General features: G+C 36.0%; 1 pseudogene; it reads right to left on the bottom strand.

The window, feature by feature from the left end:
• The window catches only part of LOC107705567 (potassium voltage-gated channel subfamily H member 7-like), a 70,600-nt pseudogene extending 52,892 nt beyond the window's left edge, over positions 1-17,708 (bottom strand).
• Between the last annotated feature and the right edge of the window lie 8,057 nt (positions 17,709-25,765).

Below are 25,765 nucleotides of genomic sequence, written 5' to 3'. Positions count from 1 at the left end.
CACACACACACACACACACACACACACACACACACACACACACACACACAACAGAGCTTCTTCAATCAGCACCTGCAGAACATCTATAATGCACAAACACACACACACATGCACACACCTGGAACTAACAACAGCAATCAGTGATTAAAGAGCTCAGATAAACAATATCATCATTATGGCAGCTACAATGATAGAGCTCAGAGAACATCAGGTTCATGGTTATATATCATCTTGGAGGGTTTTTTGAACTTCTGTGCTAAGGCAAATCACAGTAACTGCTCTATACATTTGCTCGAAAATGAATTATGATTGACATCAAATCAGTCTATAATTTGTCCAGTGACCCAACATTTTTCAAACTGGGGTCCGGGACTCACAAGGGGTTGTTGCAGGGTCTACAGAAATTTTTAAAAGAAGTGTAAAAAAAACAGAAAAGAATAGAATAAGAAAAAGAGTATAGAATCACAACATGAATACTGATATTGTTTCAGAAACTCATGAAAATTCTTTTTGAAATTCAGAAATTCTTTTTTTAAATGAGAATTGTACTGTATTGTTAGCCTTTCCGTAGGTTTAAGTTTCCCTTTAGGTTTATGTATCTAACAGTACTTTAAAGATGCTTTAAATGGCAAATAGTAAATAGTTTCCAGGTATTATTTTATACAGCATAAATGGGTGTTTATACATGAAAAATATTGCTGCCTTTATTTTGGGGGTTCCCGCAACAGAATCATTATATTTGAGGGTGGCATATGTAGCGAATAAAACAACAACAACAACATTGCATGCTGCTTCTGCGTCAGACTGGACAGATGCTGGCTGGATATGATTTACTGCGAGTTTTCAAAAGCGCGATAATCAAACACGGTTTTGATGATAATTAAATTTTAAACGGTAATACTAACCGTCAGGGCATTTTATCGTGTTTTATCGTGAAACCGGTAATCGTTCCATCCCTAGTCCAGACGCTACACATACATTTTTTTTTAAACACCCCTACTGTAAAACATGCATTCTGGCTCAACTATGCTTAGATTCACAATTAACAGAGTGTGAAAACTGATAGAAATTCAACAGAATTACATCTTAAAATGATACATCTGAGTTTCAGAGTTGGAATGTAATGTGTTTAGCCTCTGTCAGACGGCACATCCGATCTTTTGACCATATCTGATTTTTTTGGTCCGCCTGTTTACATTCACTTTAGACACGACTGGTATCTGATATCTGTGTTTAAATTAATTCCTGCCCAAAAGGATTGTCTGCAGTTATCGCTTTACTATGCACATGGTAGACCCTCAGGTTTTGAATGGCCGTGCTATTAAAATGATTTATATAATTCACGTTGAGTGGCCATTATTATTTGCCAGCATGGACAATGGCTGTCATGGATGTTTTGCAGCACAAAATCTGACTGGATAAATAACAAAAAATTACAGTAATTTTCATTCGTTAGGCTATTTTATCTACAGCTCGTTAGAGGTAGAATTCTTTAGTGAAATAAAGTAGTGCCAAGATGATATTTATTGAAATGAATTCAAATGAATTAACGAGAGAGAAAGAGAGAACGCGCGAGCGAGTGTGAAGTTTGCGAACAAGTGAAGCTTGTTGGATTAATTACAAAAACTGCTAAGTTATCACCTCATTGCTGAGATATATAATGTAGCTTTTTAGCTGTTTTATAAAATTCACGGGGCAGGGGTTGAAAACCAGCTCCTGAATGTACAATTTCTTACCTGTATAAAGTTTCCATCTCAATAAAATGCAAGCGCAAACAGCACACTGGCATTAAAACACAATCTTTATGGGCAAACGTGTAGCCCTCGCATTGGGAGTTCTGCAGGGAATCGGATATTTGTGTTTCTGTTTAGACGTAGGTCTGATGTCCAGATATCGGATATGTATCTGATTTAAAACTACATTTGGAAGTAGATCGGATGCGAAAAAAATCGGATCTCATGCAGAATTTTGTGTTTACACATGTGCAACAAATTCCAATCTGTGTTAGATGTGAGCAAAAAAAATCTGATTTTTTTGTGCCAGTGTAAATGCAGCCTAAGTCCGTTCAGTGGGTTGTAGGTACTGTTGTTTGTCTTGGTGCCAATTGTTCAGTCTGGTCAACTAATTAAAAAGGAAATAAATCTATCATTAAAAAAACTAAAATTCTATCTACAAATTCATTAATTGCCATCAAGTCTATGACAGAGTGTGTTCTCTATGGGTACTGTGCAGTAATATAGCATCTGTGAATAGGTATTTCATATCACAGTATATTGAGAATATTCGCACAGCTGTATAGACTAATTAGTAGCCAGGACTGTAAAGTTTACGCGTTTCAGAAAGGCAGGGCATAGAGGAGAAACAATAATGTACAGTGTGTGGAAAATAATGTGTTTTTTTAACCTTAAACCGCATAAACACATTTCATTACACCAAATACACCAAATAATGTTCTTTTTTAGCAACGTCATATGACCCCTTTAAAATGAATGATACTGATAAAGTGTAATAACAAATTTAATGTAATCTATCCCTCTCTTTCTGCAGTTGACGAATGGAATACGAGAGGCAGGTATGCACAGAGTAAGCAGGCTATGACCCTCTACTACATCACTGTCAATATTACCACATAATGCAATACATCCTGAGATGGGGAGAGACGTGCAGCACGATCACTTCTAGGCCATGAGGAAAAATCTGTAAGAAAAACATTTTGAGTTTGTTCGTTTTTATATTTTACCATGTCAGAAACTTGGTGACAGACAGATGTTTCACACTTTATAACAGACTTTCTACCTCCACATCTTGAATCCACTTCCTCTTCAGAAAACTAACTGTCTGTCATGTTCACACATCTTTACTAATAAAATCTAAGAGTGACAGAAATAAATACTATAAAATAATAAAGACTAAAACCGCAAAGCTGCTACAAGCTCATTTTTATGCAACATTATCCTAAAAGATAGGCCTATGTAATTTTTACATAAAAGTGCTATCTAAAAATATCTACAAAAAGACACTGTCTACAGTGAAGTAAATGTTAAATAAACTAGCCTGGAGAGTAATTTTCCAGAGCTTATGATGTCATTTGGATTCTTTGTATATTGGCTTAGCTCTGTGTGGAATAGAATTTATTGCATGACTGAGCATAAATATCCATTTTACAGCAGAAAATGTTTGTGGAGTGCAACAACCTGTCAGTTTTAATCTCAAACAGTCCTGGTTGGTTATGTTCGGCATTAACCTAGGTGAGAGGCAAACTGATGAAACCATCAGGGGAATTCTTGTTTGTGTGTGTGTGTGTAGACTGAAAGGACAAGAGAAGCTTAAGAGATTAGCCCTATGGAACTGAATAAGTGCTTTAAACACTTGAATTTCATGCTGCAGTGTTGCTGCTTTAAATGAATTAAGTAGTCTTAGTGGGGCAGATGAAAAATCTCCAGCAAACAAAAATAAAAGTATCGTATTGGGCGAGTACTGGAAAAAGTGGTATCGGTGCATCCCTAATATTTTTAGTATCCATATATTATTATATTATACTATATTATTAAAGTTTTATATAAACCAATTTTCCTTTGATGAATGTCCACAAAGGGATTTTTTAAATTAGTAAATAAAAATGCCTTTGCATGATGTAGGACATCAATAGGACACACAGGACAATTATTTCTAGTTCTCGGTTTGAGAAAGAGTTTGATGGTAAGGGTATATGTTCTGTGTATAAGGTTGTGATGTGAATATACACACACATAAACAAACAGTATCTCCACTATAAACATATTTGTTTTCAGGTAGCCTAAAAATGTGGTTTTATTTGTCAAAAATGTTATTTAATCAACCTGACAAATTAGGTTACATCAACAAAAGTCATTTTATGGGTTAAATCAAGTAGGAAATAGATTATAAAAAATGATAATGCCTGCATTGTTTTATTGTTATCAAGATACTGTGAGCTATTTGTACCTGATCTGACCCTTATGATGTATCATAATTCTTGTAACCATATATAGTCAGATTACAGATTGTAACCCAATATTTTCATATTGATTCAGTAATTTTAGATAATAAATTTGACTTGAATAATACCAGTATATTCTGATGTTACCACATAAAAGTGCAATTCTGAACACCTGCAAATGTTTGCTAAACAGTTTTATCATGTAATATAGAAACATTGGGTCTCACACACTAACAATGTGCATGCACAAATTTGTGTGATATCTGCGTACAAACGTTTTCATTAACAAATCATGATTCATCAATAACTGTTGTACTAAAATGAATTTTAGAAATTTACAAAAAAAAAAACAGGAAAAACTGAAATAACATATGGCCTTCTAGACGGGTTTGCTGAGAAACGAAAGGCTGTGTAGAAACCCCTTTTTTATTTTGGCTGTGTTTTATGCAAATTATGGTAGCTCATTTAGAATACTCCAAATTCATTAGCATTACAGCGAAGTTAAGAACAAATTTGTGTGCATGTATGCATGTGTTGTGAAATAGACAGAATGTTTTGGTGAGAAGTTCTCCTTTGTGAATAAATACGAATAATCTGCAATTATTAGTGAATGAGACCAACTGACTCACTGGTGCATCTTATTTGCTTGAACATTTAAGTGTGTACAAGTTTTGTAAGAAAGTTGGACATTTTTACTTTCCAAGCTGAACAATCTGCTGTTGACAGTGATCAGAGACACACTGTTGTTTAGCCAGAGAATAAATGTTTCTCAAAGGAAATTATTTTGTATTTGATGAAATAGTACTGCCGTGTGAAACCAGCACTCTTATTGTAGTACAATTTTAGCAGCATTTTTATGGTTTGATCATGCTGTTTTCTTTCAAACTCTGACAAGTTTCTCTGAGCAGCAGCTGCATCGATCAGGCTACCATCACACCATGAGAGTAAAAGAAATTCAGCTCAGGTTGCAATTTTCATTTCCCACACATAAATTGCGTGTCCTGAGGCGAACTATGTAATGTGTAGGGGAAGAGCTGTTAAAGAATTTTGCAGCTCTTCCACATTGGTTTTCCCCTTCATTTACAGGAGACACAAAACACAGTTTCACTGTCTCTGTGTTAATTTCCGTTGTTACTTGAGATGTTAAAGGGGTGCTATTATGTGTGTGTGTGTGTGTGTATGTTCATTTCCTTCTGTATATGAATATACAGAATGTATTAAGCTCAGTTCTTGTTTCAAGACGATGGAAATTTCATTAGATTCAATTTCCACTATCAATAATTAAACCTACAAAGCCTGTGGAGACTTCTTTAAACAGAGTAATCCATACGCACCTACACACCAACACACCAACACACACACACACACACACACATAGTTGTATTTGTGGTTTACGGGGACTCTCCATAGGCGTAATGGTTTTTATACTGTACAAACTGTATTTTCTATTGCCCTACACCAACCCTACACCTAAACCTACCCCTCACAGGAAACTGCTGGCAATTTTTGAATTTCATAAAACACCGTTTTGTATGTTTTTTAAGCCTTTTGTTTTACGGGGACACAGGAAGTGTCCTCATAAACCATGTTTACGTTGTAGTACCCATGTCATTATACACATTTGTGTCCTCATAAACCATATATACCTGTACACACACACACACACACACACACACACAAGCATTCATATTCATCAATCATACCTTTTCAAAACAATACAGAAAAGAGCATTCATACACTTCATTCGGTCTATCGTTCCTGTTTTTCTTTATGGAATTGGGGACATTTTTCCTGAATGATGCTTTCTTGAACGTTCCATTCAGTGATGTTCACTTTTATCATGCACATATGTGCCGATGTGCTTGTCTGCATTTATATGAAAAGGTATACATTACATTTATGAGTATATCATGAATGTATAAGGTGAGGAAACTGTCTGGCTGAATTATTAATTGTCTGCAATCTCAATTTCCCAGCGCAGCCATCCAATGCAAACACACACACACACATACACACACACACACTGGTTCAAGCACTGTGACTGATTGGTCTTTGAGGAGCGTGTGAAAGGTTGGTTATTACTGTGCTACAGGAGAGACAGAAAACACTGTAATACACTCGCAGAGCGGATGGTCAACATGTCAGAAAGCCCATTATGAGCTGCTTCTGCCTACTTTTTCCAAAAATGATCAGGCTTCAAATCTTGTGAACTCCTTGTGAGTTGTTTTACTTGTTTGTCTGTGTGAGTGTGAATTTCCAGGACTACCCAACTATTCACAACCCCAAAAAAGTTCTGTCATTAACTAAAGTGAAGACCCATTTACATTTACTCATTGCATGTCTTGTATGTGTCTGCCTACTGAGGTGGCCTGAGTGGCTGAGTCTTGGAATGCATATCAAAGGCATTTACACTTCATCTTTTAAAGACTGGGCAGAAGCATGAAGTGACCTTGTGTAACTACATACAGACTAAGGGTTTGTTCACACCTGTAGTTCGGTTCGCTTGGTTTGTTTGGTCCAGACGATTTAGTCCTGGTCTGCTTAGCGTTCACATTGGCATTTTAACACCGAACCTAAAGGCATAGGGATACATTCACAACCTGATTGGTCGGTTTTTATGACATAGATTTCGTGACGGAACATACCGAACATCCACAACAATGCTTTATGTTGGGTTAAATGCATTTGTTGTATGTGTGTAGCCTACATATGATGGTACTTTGACCAACTGAGAACTCGTGAAGAGCTTATAAAATGTGTAAAGGAGTCAAAACAGCAGCAGGAATCCCTCCGTCACACACACAGACGAAGCTGCGAAGAGACATGGTTCTGATGCCTGTACCGAACTTTGATGGGCAACACTGTGACTATATGACAAGAAAAAACAGGTATGCTTGAGCATTCTGTCCTTTTTAGGGTCGCATCTTGTGACATCATGACCTGTTTTGGTTCGTTAACATGTCTTTCGTCCATGTTACGTTCATATTTTATTCGAACCGCACCAGAGTTCGTTTGGAAGTGGACCCACCTTTCTTTTTTAATATTTTATATTAGTTAGGCTAGTATTTTTTGCTATAATATTGAAACTGAAATCGAGAATTGTGAAATTTCACTGGTATCTAAAATGTTGGTGCCAACCTTATGTATTAGAATACAAGTTTACATGAGTCAAAAACAAAGAAAACAATACCTATTTTATTTAACTATTTATATATTTATTCTTTGGTGGGGCCAGTGAAAATCCCTAGCATTGAGCCCTGTTCAAGTCAAAATATTATTTTACATCACTGAATCAACCTAAATACATTAGGTTATTCCAACAAAACAGAATTCAAGGGTTAGATCAGATAGAAACAGCTCCTTAAGCTTTTAACAAGGTAACACGCAATATGCACCCAAACTCATCATTTAGCCAGCTCTATGATGGTCAGTACGCATGTTGTTATAGGCTAAGACTAGAATGAATGTGGCCTGTTGTCTTGTAGAACTAAAGATGAGGCCAGTCATGTTAACACAATCCCAATCTGACTGTTGAGCTCATGGCTTCAGAATGACTATCTGTATCTCTTTACAGAGCTCTAACTCTCATCTGCTCAGTGCTTCTCTAATTCAACTCATAGTGATGAGACAAGGTTTGTAGTCTGCCAGGACGTGTATATGTGTGTTTACGGTCTGGTAGGAATAAAACATGTCAGTATTTCCTCAAACAAACCTGTAATATTTTTGTTCCTTTCAAGGAGTTTTAAAAGCATTCACAATCTGACAAAGCATTTTACATTTGTGGTAATAATAATAATGACTAGTGCTGATAGGGTTAGTTTCTGCTATATTGCTGTGGGTTAACAGTACAGCAGTGCAGTCTGTGTCTCTGTTCCCCTGAGCAGAGACTCCAAACTTCATACCTACCAAAAGCACAAGAGCTATAAATACCTCTTTCTGTGTGTGTGTGTGTGTGTCCTCTCTCTCTTCTGTCTCTGCCAAAGTGAAACTAACATTTAATCTGCTCATAATAGAAAGAGGATCTGCATCGACAGATTTCATTTTCACAGAATTAAGATACAAGATACAGAGGCACAAGTGTGAATAATTCCGATTTCATTAGAAAGTAAATCCACATAATCATGTGTGCTAAAGTTTGGAAAGAAGGGAATAACTGAGCCAGATGTTGAAGCGAGTGAATTTTGAATGTATGAACAGATCGTCATTATTTGCCGTTCATCACCTGATTTCTATACTAACAGCATTTATATAGCCTTTGCCACAGTTGTTTTCAGTCTTTAAAATGACTGGTACACGGAGCTGCGTGCTGATTGGTGGAGCCTTGTGTTAATAAACACAGCTCATTAATCATACAGAGAGGCCTGGAGGGCAACATGACAGCATATGTTCATTAGCAAAGCAAAGCACAAAGAATAAAAGACAGAGAGAGTCATGGGTCACTCTTTTCCAAACACTTCCTCATCTGACAATATACACAGTCATGAACCAACACTGTTATTCACCCCCAAACAAAAACCTTAAACGTCATCTAAAAATCATATCTGATCACACTTTATAACGTCACTACAGCAGTAACAAAAAATATAATGCTTAGCAGATTGATGGTTCATGCACAATACATGTGACAATATGTTGATTAAAAATTTGTGAAACTTTAGCTCAACTAAATGCAAAGGCTCGAATGGGCCCTGCTGTAGTGATTTTAGCACTAGAGACAGGTCCCAAGAGGGTATAGAGGGGGGCCGGGTAGGATTCAACCTCCTGGCCCCTCTAAGGAACCTGATGACGAGGTCATGCTTACCTACGGACTTCCCATTCACCGGGTCATGGTACGCAGCAATAGCAGCAACCTGGACTTTGAGGGTGGAGGGAGACAGCCTTCGCTCCAGCCCTTGCTGCAGAAAGGAAAGCACGACCGCAATCGGGCATCTCCGGGGGCCGTCTCGGCGAGAAGAACACCACTCGACGAACAGGTGTATGCATTGCACCTGCTGCCTTATTATACTCACGCTGTGATCAGCGGCAGCTGGATGCAATAATTGCATGCCAATGTGCATTGGCTCGTTTAGTTTAGACTCGAAGTAGATTGGTCTATCGAAGCGATATCCCAATTCGTCGGTCACGACGTGACTCGTAGTGACTGACTGAAAGGGAACAGCAATTTACAAACAATTTACAAAATGTTTCAAATATAAAAAAGAAAGCACTCAGAAGAGATAAGGATTGTGAGTAATGCATTGCAGCATGAAAACATACAAAAGCTGAATGCAAAAATATTGTAAGAAATGGCTTTAGCTGAATTGTATTATTTATGTTATTCCTATTGAACGAATTAAATCCTTTGCAGCAGATAATTTGCCATGCCAGCAGTGTAGGATAGCAGTGTCCTCTCAGACAGGAAGACTCAGAAGAATTATGCAGGGCTATCACATTCTACTGCAATATAAATGCTAAATAAGGCATTACCCAGACTCATGAGGACTTAGCTTTGTTTGGTACAATTCAGTGTGTGTGTGTGTGAGACTAATGTAATTGAATAAGCTCTAATATGACCACACATTCTTAAAGGGTATTCAACGGTTCTTTGCAGCAACCCACTTCAGCAAAGAACACTCTTCTAATCAAAAGCACTTTGTGTTGTATCCACCTTATTTTTCAACGTGGAAGTAAGCCGTTTTCTGTGAATGTGCGAGACTTCCGGTTCATTAGCGCTGTAGGGAAATAACAAGAACAATAACAAAGTGCAGTAAACAGTAAAACACACAAACCAGTGTGTTCATAATTAAGATAATACATTAAAATAATATGGTAAGATACACCAGTTTGCAATATCAAGCAGCAAAATTAGCCGTTCTGTACAGTTAAAAATAGCTGGAAGCCAGACACATTAAAATGGCCACACCTGCTCTTCCAGGAAAAATAAGGTGGATAGGACACTTGGTTTGGCTATATGATTCTCTGGAGATTAAAAAAACGTTCTTTGTGTTGCATTATAGGTTCTTCAGATCAGTGTAATAAACATAAATAGATAAGACAAATAAGAAAAAAATTATTTAAAAATGTTATATCTTTAAAAATTATATCTTTCTTACTCTGATTTTTTTTTTTTTCAGATTTGTGATTAGACAAACTATATGGAGGCATAAAGTTGGCTAAATTTAATTTGAAATGTAATATGCACAATGGCATTTGAGTATTTGAATTTACATTTCCAACATACATATGTGCAATATTTTTTGCAAAATGAAAATGTAAATTCTAATTCAATAATGGAATTTACATTTGCCATTTCTTATTACCATTTAATTTAAATATTAAACTGAATAAGTGATAATTATTAAAACTGAAATGCACTAGCTGATATTTTATATGTGTTAATGCAATAAGAGTAGCAAAATCATTTGTAAATGTCATTTACACTCACAATTTGACATTTAAAACTGAATTTTTATTAATACTGTGTGATGAATACAGCAAGTTCAGTAGGCTTCATGCTTCCATGAATAAGCGAAGGTGTCATATTTAAATGAAAAATGAAGTGACTTTGTGAGTCACATTTCACACACTGATTGTGTTTAGTTTAATAGTGAATCATTTTGAATGTTACATGACATCCAGTTTATAAAAAGAAAACATTCGTAGTTTGGTGTTGATGTAGTAATTGAGCCTTGACAATGAGCCTTTGGAGATAAATAAGATAAAAGAGTTTGGGAAAGACTTCAATAAAGCACCAGTATCATACTGTAGATTATATTCTAGAATATCATAAATGATATTCTAAAAAACTAGAGAAAAAAATTGTGGAGCTTAAAAATGTTACAATAAAATAATCATACAAAACTGTTTGTTCTAATTTTATTCGCTATTTTTATGAATGTGAATAGAAGGATAACAACCGAAGAAGGAAGGGAAACAGAGAGAAAGACACAGATGCTTTCTAAAAATGCTACACGCACCTGCTCATCATTCACAGTTTAATGCATTCACAGCAGAAGCCACTAAAATCACTATAGAGAGCAGGTCCAGAATGTGCTGTGCTACGGCTCAGTGAGAGGAGAGTAGCCTCATTTACACCTCAGAGAAAGAAATGAATTTATATGCGGTCTCTGGGGTGGAAACCAACATAATGACATGTCCATTAGTTCATATGAAGTATAAGAGACATACAGAACAGAGTCAACAGATTTCACCTGACAATAAAGTAGGGTCTAGAAACATTAGCTTACTACTTAAAAGACTCTTAAACTGCTACTGAATTTTTAAAGGGCGTGAATGATCTGTGATGGCTCTAATGCAATATATCCTTTTGGATAATGCACTATTATGTTTATTTTATTGTCATTCACTTTTTATCACCGTTTTCGCATCTCTTACTGTGATAAACATGCGGGAAGGGAAATTAAAGATTTCATGGCAATGAATTAAGAATTCATTCGTTCGATTTATTAATTTGTTCCCTCATTTTAGTTAAATCATGGGTAATTTAAGGAACAAAATTAATGAAACATGGACAGTGGCCACAAATTAACAAGTCGTAGGAACGAATTAACAAGTTGTAGGAATGAATATCCTATCTGTCCTGTGTTCCGCAGCCCTGCAAAGCGCACGATATGAAACAATTATCTGGGGAAATTAGATACAACATTTCTATTGCTTTCCATGTTGAAGAACTTTGTGTTGTTTCTATTTTAATGTACTTTTAAAGTTTAAATCACATTAAAAGCTTAATTTGTACATTATGGATGAATGATGATGCATTTATATACCGTCACAGTCACTCACACGTGTTTTGCGCATGAGCCGCATGCAGCCCAAAATTAAATAGCTTAATCGACCATCGATAGCTTTAATCGATTGCATCTCTTATCGTCAATTAATCGATCATCGATTAATCGTTGACATCCCTACTTCAACAGAAGTACCTCAATTAACAACCTTGTAGCTCACACAAGATCTGTCTTTAAAGGTTTATAAGTTATTGTTAAAAATCAGTTTCACTATGGAGAAAATTGAGTTTTTACTGCTGGAACCCAGCTGTTGCACTCTATAGCCTCTTTTAGACATACAGTCTTTACTGGTAAATACCATTTAGTGATCATGTGTGAACAGGGCCTTTTCAAAAATACCGGTAAATTCTTAGGTAAAGCAAGTTGTAATATTACCATCAGATTACCGTTATGATGCTATGTGTTAACAAAGCATAAGATTATGCTGCTATGACTGCTATGAGCACACACAAGGTCAGGATGCACTGATGTAAGAAGTCATAAAATCATACTATGATTGCTATGTGATATTTACAGTAAGCTCTGTTTAAAAAACCCATCTCAAGACCCTGCCTTTATTACCATTTACAGCCCAGCACTTCTGCAGTTTGATACTATTGTGCAGCATCTCGTGTTTTTAACCTATAGCAAAAACATGTTCTGCGTGATCGGCCCTTTCTGCCTATCACTGAGAAGTCAAAAAGATATTGTTAAATTGGACAGATGTGAAACTAAAGTGCTTCTCCTCAACCAGACGGATGAAGACAACAGCGCAGTGTTTAAAGGTCATTTACGATGACTGGCATCACAGAGTTTACTGGTATTTTGGAGCTAATGTTTGAATGGTCCCTTAACAGTAAAAAGCCAGTACACCGCTGCTCGTGTGAATAGCACATTTTTGTATTTAGTGGAAAAGTCAATCTGGTAATTTTACGGTAATTTACCGGATTTAATGCGTGTAAGGGGCTTATTATGATCTAGTACAAGAAAGAACAAAATCTATGTCCTCTGTTGGGGACATGTACTCTCTCACTACAAGAGACACACTAGAGCTGAACAGGATAAAAAATGATCTCAGCTCCTAGTAGTTTCCCTGTGATCTGAAGCAAAATTGTCGAAGACAACAGGAGCTGTCATTTCAGTGCTGACTTTAACTTCCTCTGCAATAATTCAAACACGCTCTGTCTTTTACTCTCTCTCTCTCTCAGTTTATATTCCATATCCCAAGTATCGGTTTATTCATACGTAGAAAGACCATATAAAAGGAAATAAAGGTACTATTCAATAATAAAAAAGTGACATATCCCAAAATACATTACAGTGACTAGAAAAATACATTGGAAACTGTTTTCCTCTGGTGTAAAGAACAGAAATTTGACTCACAAATCAAAGTACATCATTAATTGCCATTGGTTAATAAGCCTACTAAGAAGATGTTTATATGTCAGGCTGGTCAGGATAATTAAACAAATAATGTCACAGGGCAAAAGTGCGAATCAATTTAATAGCTTACATATAATTGTTTAATGGCATATTTTCTGCAGCATTCTGTATAAATCATTCTTTATCTTTTGCTTTAGAGGGGTCATGCACTGAAATATCAAAATCCCCTTGATCTTTTGACATATAAGAGGTCATTGTACAATAAAAACATCCTGTAAGTTTCAGAACTCAAAACTTTCTCATTATTTATGCGTTTTTAACCTAAATCAGAGCAGCGTTCATCTATGAAGGATGTCGGCTGTCAAATATACACAACTGTTAGCCAATCATAGCAGTGGGTGTTTACTTCCGAGTCTACAATCCGCCATCCCTTTTCAAACAGAGCATTCTGATGAGAAGGTCAAATCAGGACAGAAAATAGCATATTACTTCTAAATTATGATGTTTTTTTATGTAAAAAGTTTGATAACATTATTAGTAGACCTCAGAGAACAGTACAAAATAATAAAAAAGGCAGTTCATGACCCCTTTAAGCAAAGGGCTTTTTTCCTTTCACTGAGATTTCACTTGGAGATCATAATAAACAAAACATTAACCAACAACGTAACATTCAGTAAACATAACCCACATTCTCAGGTTCATTGAACTACTTTAAACAAGTAAAGCTCACACACTCACCGTCCTTCCGGTGGTAGGTGATCTCCACTTTGCGTTCCTCTGAGCCCAGGAGAGCCTGTGCTACCTGCGCAATAGCGTGCCGCATGGTCAGCTGTCCATGCAGGAAGTCACAGGTGCATGGCTTCTGCATGATGTCCGGCCGGGAAAAACCTGTCATCTCACAGAAGGCATCATTGCAGTAGATGATGGCACAGTTCTGGACACGTGCATTGGCTATGACAAATCTCTTGTCTGTAGAAACAGGCAGAAAAGAGAGTTATTGCGATAAAGAAAGTGTGTATAGGTAGTGGAGGTGAAAAGATATAGTAAATACATTTTAAAGCTTTTATAAAAATTTTACTTTTCCTGCCATATGTGCACTTGTGCTTTTGGCAGAGTGTACCTTCAGATTAGCAAATGTAGGATTGTAAATTTGAGTCATAAGGCCAGTAAGCCTTGCCAAATTTTATTACATTACACTGACTATGTTTACATGGACACTTTTTGTTTAAATCGAAATTAAATATTTCTGATCGATGAATCTGAACGTAGTGTTTACATGAACGCTAAATAAAATGATCAGGTTAATAATCTGTTAATATGTCATATTATATGTTTATAGTGTTTATTTGTCACAAGCTTCAATGTCGAATTTGATCTTTTGACATGCACACATTGCACAAATATTCAGAGTTGCCCAATGTTTGCACATACTATTCTCGTACCATTGCTTCTTTTCTTTGTTTTAAAGAGCAGACTTAATATTTATCTATTTCGGGACCTAATTAGGAGACAACGTGCTCATGAAGCTTTGTGCCGTGCTGCTTTTATCAAGCAGTAAAATCACCCATTCCCATGGCCAAAACAAGCAGTCAGTGGATGAGAGTATGAAGTGAGGACTGATGGGACGTTGTTCTGTGCCACTTCACAGACAATGAGTGGAAGGAAAATTTTAGAATAACATGACAGTCATGACACATCATTCCACAAAAACAACAGCTCCTTCTACGCTTCATATGTCATTACACCATTTCTTCGTCATTGCACATGCACAGTACTTTCCGATTTACATGTCCTCTCGATCGGATTAGAAAAGGTCTACACCACACCTTCCAATCCGATCAAAATTGAATTTGGATTGAGCTCAGTCGGATCGATTAAGGTGTTTACATGAAGGTTTTTCAGTCCAATTGAGCCACAAATCTGATTACTAATGGATTATTTGGTTGCATGTGCTTGATGACAAAGTCTCTGCTATTCACACCAATAAGCATATAAGCAAAAAGAAAAAACTTTTTTGCATTTGTAGGTAAATAATATTATAACCTTCTATCCTTGCATGATGGAAAGAAACTTCAATGCATCAATAAAATGTGAAAGTATGGAACAATTTAAAGGAATATTTAGGGTTCAACACAAGTGAAGCTTAATCAAGCATTTGTGGCATAATGTTGATTACCACTTGTCTCTCCTTTTCTTTAAAGGTGTCATACGACGTTGCTAAAAAATAACATTATTTGGTGTATTTGGTGTAATGAAATGTGTTTATGCGGTTTAAGGTTAAAAAAAAAAACATTATTGTTTCTCCTCTATGCCCCGCCTTTCTGAAACACGTAGATTTTTACAAAGCTCATCGTTCTGAAAAGCGAGGTGTGCTCTGATTGGCCAGCTATCCAATGCGTTGTGATTGGCCGAATTCCTCAAGCGTGTGACGTAAATGTTACGCCCCTTACCATACTGTGATGCCGTGTCCCGGAGCGACGAGACAAAACCAATAAAACCCATTATAAACGAGGCATTTGTTGCATCCAGTAGGGACATAATTACGGATTATAATGACTTATACTGTCTGTTTACGCGTTGCATTGCATCGAGCGGCGTAAACATAAAACCATGTCTGCATTTGTAATCGGAGAAATGACAAACAACAAGCACTACTCTACACTGCTCAAAACTCGCATTTGAATCGTCAGTGGCAAATTCTTTAAATATAAAAAAACGTACTTACAGTCTGTGAGTCAGAACAGCCGGCATTATAGTCTACTCTACCAGGATCAGGAAACAGTCCTCCATAAAATGAGCTGCACACATCAGAATATTTGGGTTGAAGTGTTCTGGAACAGTGTTGTAAATACAACTTAAAAGTTACTCCTTCTTTCTTTGCGTGAACATTTGGATGGTGTTATGCAAATCTTCCCACACAGTGAGGTAGACATGTGGGGGCATGTTTGAACGAGGCGTTTTAGGAGGGCGTGGACGAGTCTTAACTTTTATAAAAAATATTTCTTTGGGTTTGAGACTTTAGTCTTTGCAACTTTAGGGATCTTATCTATTCACGAACAGCTTGTAACACTCCAAAGAGAAAGGAAAACTTGAAATCGCATCATATGACCCCTTTAAAAAAGCAAAAATCCATGTTACTATGAGGCACTTACAATGGAAGTTAATTGGGCTAATTTGTACACTTCAATATTGCAAAAGTACAGCCACAAGACAAACAATATGTGTTAATGTGATTTTACTCGGAAAAAAACATTTAGTAATCTTTTTCCTGTTTTTAAAGTTATATTCAAATATATATTATAGTTATATTCAATTCAAACTGTAAAAATGATTTAAACAGCTTTACAGCAAATGTTAACAGAAGAATTGATGTACAGTACTGTATAGTGCTTTCACAAAAAAAGCTTCAATTTTTTTTTTAATTCCCCAGAATTGGCCCAATTTATTTCCAATTTAAGAACCTCATCTCTTCTTCTTTTTAAAGAAAACTCGGGACAAGCCAAAATTATTTTTTGTGGTAACCAACACTGATTGAGATAAACTGAACCTGTAATATTCAATTAAAAAAGATTTGCGCAAGTGGTCTTGTTAACAAATGTCCTTAATGTTTTGTCTACCAGAAACTGTCCTTCTCTATTAACAGTTATATTTGAGAGAAAACAGCGGAGACAGTAAAGACATGGAAGAGTGATATTTTGGCAGTGGACACTGGGCCCCTCAGCTGAGTGCCTGTGGTAGTGTGAGTAAACACATTAACACTCAAACACAACACAAACGGTGACATTTTCAGACGCTGACATGACGTTTGCTGTACACTGGATGACATAAACGGATAGTTTCCTACCTAACGACCACTGGAGAAAGAGTCCAAACACTATCCAAAATCTATTGCGCTGTTAAGCACTTAACTAATCAATGTTTACATCAATGCGAAACGGTAATAGTACAACGCTAATAAATCAAAATATCTATTTCTAAATTTGGACACAGAAGTAAGGCTCAAATAAGTTGTTCAGCCTGCGTGTGGCGGTACATTCTCCCAGTTTAGAGGTCACACTAAACAATAAACCGCAACTGAATCGCATCACATGCAGCTTATTGTTGCAATGAAATAAACAAACACTGCTGCATCATCTGGAAGATGACACTCACTTTGATCCTCGAATTTGCGGATAATAATTCCGAGAAACGTGTTCTGTGGCGCGACGTGACCCCGTCGCACCGGCATGATTGACGGCTGGTTGTCCGCGAGAGCCGCTCGATCGCGCGTCCCTTTGAATCCGCTGGATGAGCTTCACGAGCACAGCGCGAGCAAACGCGTTTCTTTGTGAGGGGTCATTCCGGTGACTTCTTCTCCTTCTCTCCGCCGTTAGATGGTCGCTTTCCGTGATTCATTCCCGTTTTTGTCTTCACCGGTAGTCGTTGTTTAAAACGAAAGACGAGAAAACGAGGCGCTCTGTGAGGAGGCTGCGGGTCTGAGCAGCATCTCAATCGAACTGAAACCCACCAATGTGACGAACGGCTACAAACGGACAGCAGTGACGTCTGTCTCTCCGCGAGGGGCACTCGCGCAGTGAGCGCGACGCTGTGCAAGGAGATGCGCGAGGAATCGGTATCTGTGTTGCGCGAGAGAAGCCCGGGAGGAGGGCACAGTTCACACGGATCGCTCTCCGCAAACCACGTCAAACAACACAACACGTGGGGTTTTCTTTTCCCACCTTTAGGATATCCATGACAGTGAACTTAAGGGCGGCTGCGAGTAAATTAGACAGGTCAATTACAGTGTTATCTGGATCTATAAATTAAAGAATGTTTATGCACAAATGCGACGGCAAATGTAAACTTAAAAGTGCCAAAACATGAAAAGTAAATGGTTCAACCTTTGCAAAGTGCATATTCGCATGCGTGGTACATTTGGGACTGTCCATGGTGCTGGAAATACGCCTATTAGAATGACAGCTACACCGAGAGCGTTCCTCCAATAAAAAGGAAAACAAATAAAATAAATAAATAACTTTGACGGAAAGAGTGGAAGATTCCACATTAATAATACAGGCCACAGAAAAGCGGTTTATGACAGAACAGCCTTCACAATAAACAAAGAGCTTAAGTAAAAGATAAAGTACATTTAAGAAATAATGATAACAAGAGATAGGGAAAAAAAACATGAAAGCAGGCTGAACTTATTCAGAGTCACAAGAAATGAATTTTTCATATAGCTTCAGAAACCTATTACATTTTTATTGCTAGTTAAACAAAAAGATGTGAGCAGTGAGTCTACCTCAGTCAAAAAGTGTGGCAGAGTAGGAAGTGAGCCCATGAATTTGTTTATGTATAAAAATTGTTTAATTGTTTAAATGGGTATACAAGTCAAACCAAAACTTCTGAACCAATTCACAAGTAAAAAATAAATGTATTAATGTTTCATCTTCATTACCACAAAATGCAAATACTTGGAATATCAACATATTTGGACACAGTTAAATTAACAGGGTATATTTTATGCAGTATTTTAAAGTGGACTTGTTTGGTCTTGTTAGGAAGAAAATATTTATGTGGTAACAGCCATGCTCTTCTCCAGTCTATATTATCAATTAAGGCAGCCTAATGGAATCGCCCTCGAGGAAAAATACGGTCTCTCTTCTGAAAAATCTAGCAAATATGTGTATTATTGCATTTCTTGTCATAAATGCCAATGCCATCCAGTAACAAACCCGACTCCTTTGTATCTTTGTGTCCATATAATATATGGCCTTTGACCAGCTGCATTAGACCTGTGGGAATATCTCTCTAACTGTCAGGATCATGGACTGTCTGTGTCATGTTTTGCCCCTGTTTCTGTTCCCTTATTTGGTCATGTTCCTGTCCTAGTTTTGTTAATTAGTTTGATTAGTCATCCCATGCACCTGTGTTTCCCTAATCATCCCCTGTATTTAAGTCCTAGTCTGCGCAATCCGTCTCTGTCGGTTCTACTTGTTATGTTCATGTGTTTCCTGCCATTCCTAGTGTTGGCTGTACCCGGTGTTTCTTGGATTAAAGACGGTTTCGTTTCTTCCTCGTCTCCATCGGTCCTCGCCATCACAGATTGTGACACTAACAGTGTTGTATAATCTTTGAAAGGAATAGGGTAGTCATGGACAGTCATGAAGCGTTCATAAAACAAGACATTAGCAGAATCGTCAAATAAAGAAAGAATATAAATTAAATCTCTATCGAACCAATTAATGAAAAAAGAGATTTGTTCCTAAAAGTTATATCTCTATTATTCCACAAGAAAGTTTCCATGCAAGAAGAGCCTGCTAATGAAAATTAGCCAATTTAACCGTGAATTTATTATGCATATAATTGCATTTTAAGATAAAGGAAAGTCCTCCAATTGTTTAAAGATATAATTAGGAATAAAAAACCACACAGAATTTGGATTAATTTAACACCTTCTTAGGCAATTTATTTTAAAGGTGTAAATAGTGTTATGAAAATTTAGAACTTCCAATCCTCCCTCACTTCTACAATTGGATATCACTGCATTTTTTAAGTTTATGAACCATGTTTTTCCATATCAAGTCAAGAAATAATGTATTGACTCCATTAGCAGTACAATCATTAAAGATACACAAAGCGAGAGAGATCTTCCACTTTAGATAGGAGAACCCTACCATAGAGAGAGGTCTCTTTGTAGCCAAAGATTAAAAATACTAGAGAAATTAAGTTGTTGTCTGCATGGCTACTAATAAATACCTAAATACTTTTAACCGGAATAACGTCAATTAACGTGTCATCACATTTATGCAGTGACATTATCTCACATTTGGACAAATTTAGCTATAAACCAGAGGCACTCGAGAATTGTTTAATTATCTTAATGGCGTTAGAAAGTTGATTTTTATCTTTTAAAAAAGAGTGGTGTCATCAGCTATCTGTGAGATCTTAATTTCCCTATCAAAAATGGAAATACCTTTCAAGTTCTGATTATGCATAATACTCAATGATAATAACTCAGTAAATAAAATAAATAAAAAAGGGGAAATCGGGCAACCCTGTCTGACACCATGTCTTATAAAAAATCTTTGGGAAATGAACATTTTTAACTATAACAGAGCTGGTAATTCCTTTATAAAACATTTTAATTACATTAACAAACGAATCCCCAAAACCAAAAAATTTAAGCGATTGCAGAAGAAATCCGTGCTCAATGGTGTCGAAGGCCGTGTAAAAGTCTAAGAAAAGTATAATGGCTTTAGACTGCACAAAGTCAGCACAGTTCAATAAATCTAAAATAAGTCTAATATTATTACTAATATAGCTACCTTTGACAAACCCTGATTGCGTTTCTGCAATAATTTGATTAAGTTTAAATTTTAGTCTATTAAGAGTATACTAAAGCCATGATCTTGTAGTCAACTATAAGAAGTGTAATTGGTCGCCAGTTATCTATTAAGAGAGAATCCTTTTCAGGCTTTGGAAATATTTGTTAAGAGATCATTATTGCCTCTTCCTGACTTCTGATGTCATGGAAATATGAGGAAAACCCCGCTGAGTGAGAGATATAAGAAGAAGAAACAATCAGTGCTGGCATCTACTGGTGACAACAAGAGAATGCATTATAAAGGTATTTATGTCCTGTCCTGCATGCAACAAAATTAGTCAAAAAGTGTAAAATGCAGTAAACAAAATACAGTTCAAAAGTTTGGGGATGGCAAGTTTTTTTCTCTTTACTTTATAAAAAAAAACTATAATATTGTGAATTATTACAATTTAAAATAACTATGTTGTTGTTGTTGTTTATTCATTCCTGTGATGGCAAAGCTGAATTTTCAGCATCATTACTCCAGTCTTCAGTGTCACATGATCCTTAAGAAATCATTCTAATATGATGATTTGGTGCTCAAAAACATCTCTTATTATTAAAGGTACAATATGTAAGTTTTCACCGCTAGAGGGCGCGTATTCAAAACAAACAAAGAAACAAAGGCGTAGTTTGATGACGCCGTGACTGAGTGTGGAATCATGGGCGTTCATCCCCACAGCCGATGCAATCTGACGGGACTCAGAAATCATGTTCATGGATGAGCTAATGTATTAAAGATTTATTAACATCATAGTATGAAGCAGAGTGAGGCTGAAAGCCGTCGAAGCAAAACGAGGCCGCTGAAGCAATTGCTAATGAGAGATGAGAGTGACACAAAAAAAAACTTACTTGAATGGTGAAGTTTGTGTGTGAGAGAGAAAGAAAGAGAAAGTGTCAGTCATTCTTTGGAACTGAATGTAAATCAATAAAGTGAACCGAAGCACTTACAGTAAACCAGCTCTTTCCTTCATTAATTATCAGTGCAACTCATCAATATTCAACCGTATGCAATATTCACAAGAATGAAACTTAGAAAGTGACACAGACCCCTTTGGTAATGTCTGCTCCACTGTAATGGAGAGGTTTACTGGCACATAAGAAGAAATGTGTGTATGTGTGTACCAATCTGCATGTGTTTGGCAATGCATATGAACCACTGTGGGAAACTAATTTGTAGTTTCTTTCTCAGAATGTCACATGGTACCTCCTACAATCCAATTTGATCTCTGACAATTATTAAAACAACTAGAAGGAAGGACACAGGTGTCACGATCACCGGCTGGAGTGCCCATGAGCTCCACTGGAGGGCACTCCTTACTACTCCTTTGCCATTCCGTCACAGACTACATATCCCATAAACCTTAGCCTGGACTTATTGTTGTGTGATTACTTCCACCTGTGTGTCATTAGCTTGTTAAGTCTGTGTGTGTATATAAGGTCTGTGCTTCAGTTGTGGTTTGTCGGTCGTTGCTTCCTGTACGTGTGTTTCTGGTTTACACTCTCGCCTTCTCCGTGTGGATTATGTTCCTGACTCCTCTATGTGGATTGTACCCTGGTTCGTGGATTGGATTATTTGTTTTTTGTGTTTAATAAACCCCTGTGCTTGCATTTGGATTCTCGCTCCTCCTTGTCCTGGCTTGCCGGTAACAGAAGAGAGATTTTAAGACAATGTGTGTAATAGTGATTTGTTTTTCATAGGTTGTGCTAGTCTGGAGATTGGTTTAGTTCAGAGCGCCATTAATTCATTTAATATATTAAGTGTGTAATTCTGAGCAAGTGAATTAATATATCTGGCTTAAATTGGAGCAGCATTTAAAAGTGAAATGACTGCATTGACCTACTCAATACAACTTTATATCAATCCCTAGTAATCTTGTTAGTTTTATAATATAAAAAAACCTGGCAGCTGCGTTTGACCAAAATTGAGCGTAAAAATATGATGACAATGTGGAATTATGGAATGGCAATTAATTGCCTGTATAATTTACAGTTCATGAAAGCATAGCCTACTGTACATCTATAATTTATATAATGTAAAATAAAAACAAAGCAACAAAAATGCAATGAGATGATCAATTGTGATATCACACATGGGAATGACCTTTCATTGCTTTTTTTTTTCTAGATTAAAACAATATTTCAAATTAATATTTACTGCCATGTCTTGGAAAATATATATATTTTCACTAATTAACTAATCCACAAATTAAAAAATAATTAATTCAAGTATAATTTTCTAAATTTTAAAAGTTATTTTAAAATTAATTAATTTAAAGTAAAATTACAAATTTAATCTGTGAAAATGTATTTTCTCGCATACATGGTAACTATTAAACCAATTAGGTAAGTAACAGTTGACTAAATATTTTTTAATAATTTCATTAATCAATAAAATATATCTAAATTCACAAACTGACATGCTATAAGTTAATGTGGCATACATTCATGTTACTTTTCTCTGTCTGAAAAAACGCTGATAGCTTTGATTTGTTGTGCTTGAAAATTCCATTTAGCTATGGAGGTCTGTGTTGCAACTTGATGGAGTTTGATGGAGATATTTTTAAGCATACAAGTTCTTAATTATTTTTGATTGGTCATTTGTTAATTCACTCAGTGCTGGGGTTGACAGACTTTACCCAACTGGGTTTTGTTTCTTACTTTCAAATATTTACAGAGTGGATATTTAAAGAGATCTAAAGAAACCTTACACAGCCTCTAAGATTTCGTCTGCCAAACCATTATCAATTAAACACAGGCTCAGTCCCACACTTTGCAAATTAAGCACCGTTTTGATAGTAGGTCTGTATCACTGAAACATGGTCTGACATCTAACCTCTGCTCTTGTGACGATGGCAATCAGCTGTCTGACAGTGCTGAATGCAGATAGCTGTACAGTTTGTACAATTTGGAGGAAACGGTTAAAGGGATACTCCACCCAAAAATGATAATTATTTCATCATTTACTGACCCTCATACCATCCCATATGTATATTACTTTCTTTCTTTCCTCAGATAAACACAAACTATAATATTGTGAATTATTACAATTTAAAATAACTCTTTTGTTGTTGTTGTTGTTGTTATTATTTTTTAATAACTCATTCCTGTGATGGCAAAGCTGAATTTTCAGCATCATTACTCCAGTCTTCAGTGTCACATGATCCTTAAGGAATCATTCTAATATGTTGATTTGGTGCTCAAGAAACATTTCTTCTTATTAACAATGTTAAAAACTGTTGTGCTGCTTAATATGTATATTACTTTCTTTCTTTCCTCAGATAAACGCAAACAAAGACTTTTAGACACATAATCCATCTCTGTGAGTCCATATAATGTACAGGAACCACAGAGACTAAAACATTTAAACATTCAAAAGCCAAAAAGTGAACAAAAATGTGTACAAAAAGTGAACACGATGGAATATGATGGTAATCCAGCTGATGAATCAATGTTTTCTGAAGCTTCCAGCCAACTGTCATACATGCTGTACATAAACGTGCTGTACATAAACTGTACATAAAAGTAGTTGACATTGATGCTTTACAACACTCTCATGAACATATTACAGTTGGCCGTTAATTACGTTAATTATAGTTATATATAGTTAATTATGATTAAATTAAATAAATAATATAAAGATTTAAAGACAATTAGAAATGACAACAAAAATATATTAAACCTAGAGAGTAAAGTTTAAAAAAACTAATAAAAATGTGACCCTGGACCACAAAACCAGTCTTAAGTCGCTGGGGTATATTTGTAGCAATAGCCAAAAATACATTGTATGGGTCAAAATTATTGATTTTTCTTTTATGCCAAAAATCATTAGGATATTAAGTAAAGATCATGTTCCATGAAGATATTTTGTAAATTTCATAATGTAAATATATTAAAACTTAATTTTTGATTAGTAATATGCATTGCTAAGAACTTCATTTGGACAACTTTAAAGGCGATTTTCTCAATATTTAGATTTTTTTTTGCACCCTCAGATTCCAGATTTTCAAATAGTTGTATCTCAGCCAAATATTGTCCGATCCTAATAAACCATACATCAATGGAAAGCTTATTTATTCATCTTTCAGATTATGTATAAATCTCAATTTCGAAAAATTGACCCTTATGACTGGTTTTGTGGTCCAGGGTCCACAAATGATAAAAGTGGATAATAAAATTATTAAAAATGAAAACTAAATCAAAATATTAATAAAACTATATTAGTAAATAATACTAAAATAACAGTGTCAGAATGAGTGATTGAGAAATCTGAACACAAGCATATTTTCATTTAAGATTAAAGATGACTGTATTTACATTGGAATGGGGTTCTAATGTTGTGCGGAATCTCATCCAACAGCAGATGGCAGCACATTTACATCTATTATCCTTACTCAACATTTTTAACTCATGCTTCGCTTAAAACAGACCCTTCTAACTGTCAATAGGCAGGGGTGAATGTGTGTTGTATTTGAACCACTGCATGTATCAGGTTAGTATCAAAATTTTTGAAACTGAAATACATACTGCATACTGTAAACTAAATACTGTATAATATTTAATTGCACATTTTTGTACAGTGGTATTCTCCTCTACGTGAAGCAATACCCAGCAACATTTGCATTTCCAAGAAAGTATCAGTTCTCATCTAATGGATTTAATAAATGAAGACTCTTTAAGTAATTAGGATGATGGCATCATCTGTTTGGGTTGCACTGAGGCACAGCCACGGGAAGAAATCGAAGAGATCTAAATTATTCAGGATTTAGGTGTTTGCTTATGCTCCCTTCATTCACATCATTTCAAACAAACAGGCAAACACCCACACATAAGACCTGCGCTTCAATTTGCAACTCATTGTTAAACGAATTTTTTTATTATTATTATAATATAATGGATTTAATCTCGTTCCCCCCGTCTAGCTAAAAACAAAGATAAAAGAATAATTATATAAATAAATCCCCCCATTTACAAAGTCTGTTTAAAGCGAACTTTTGATTGAAAACAGTTTGATTGAATTTTTTCCTTTTTAGAGAGAGCATAATTAAGAGCCCTCTTCAACAGTTAAAAGACATGACAGCCCAACCTCAATTTTCTTTCATTAACATGAGTAAAATCATCATTTGTCGCTGAATTGCAGTTTGTCTCTCTTGGCAACTCAACGATTTCCAAATGATCATGTCTTATTCTCATTCTTTTGATTATGCTGCCCACGCTAGATCTGCACTTTAGGATATTAATGTGAACTGGAGAAGTGTAAAAATGCACGGGTAGTTCACATGAAGTAGGTTGGGAGGTTAACATCTAAACAAC

The sequence above is a fragment of the Sinocyclocheilus rhinocerous genome, unplaced genomic scaffold (genome assembly GCF_001515625.1).
Source record: "Sinocyclocheilus rhinocerous isolate Xijiao unplaced genomic scaffold, SAMN03320098_v1.1 scaffold504, whole genome shotgun sequence".
Classification (NCBI taxonomy): Eukaryota; Metazoa; Chordata; class Actinopteri; order Cypriniformes; family Cyprinidae; genus Sinocyclocheilus; species Sinocyclocheilus rhinocerous.
This window is presented reverse-complemented; position numbering and strand designations above follow the sequence as displayed.